Below are 379 nucleotides of genomic sequence, written 5' to 3' on the forward strand. Positions count from 1 at the left end.
AGCAGGAATAACGTTATTTAGCACCACGTCTGGATTTTTGTTTGAAAACGCTCGACTAACACAAATTGATACAACACTCAGGAAATGTCCATGTATAAAGGGGTTTTAACCAATCTTTCTATAAAACTTTCAGGTTTCAGTTATGGGTTCCTTGAGCAGGTGAGGAGGGAGCAGAGAGAGGAAGAAGAGCATTTTCTTTTACGTACAGTTTGGCCTCCATGGGTTTCTGATGCTCTAGCAGAGGACCTTACCTGGCAAGAACCATAGTACATAGTAAAGCTGCTGGACCTGCACCAAGTCCACTCTGTGAATGGGATTCTTGTTCTTGGAAATGTTGGTGGCAGTTGGACTCGGCAGCCTTGCGATGTGAGGTGCTAAT

Source organism: Buceros rhinoceros, unplaced genomic scaffold (genome assembly GCF_000710305.1).
Source record: "Buceros rhinoceros silvestris isolate BGI_N320 unplaced genomic scaffold, ASM71030v1 scaffold8051, whole genome shotgun sequence".
NCBI classification, from domain to species: domain Eukaryota; kingdom Metazoa; phylum Chordata; class Aves; order Bucerotiformes; family Bucerotidae; genus Buceros; species Buceros rhinoceros.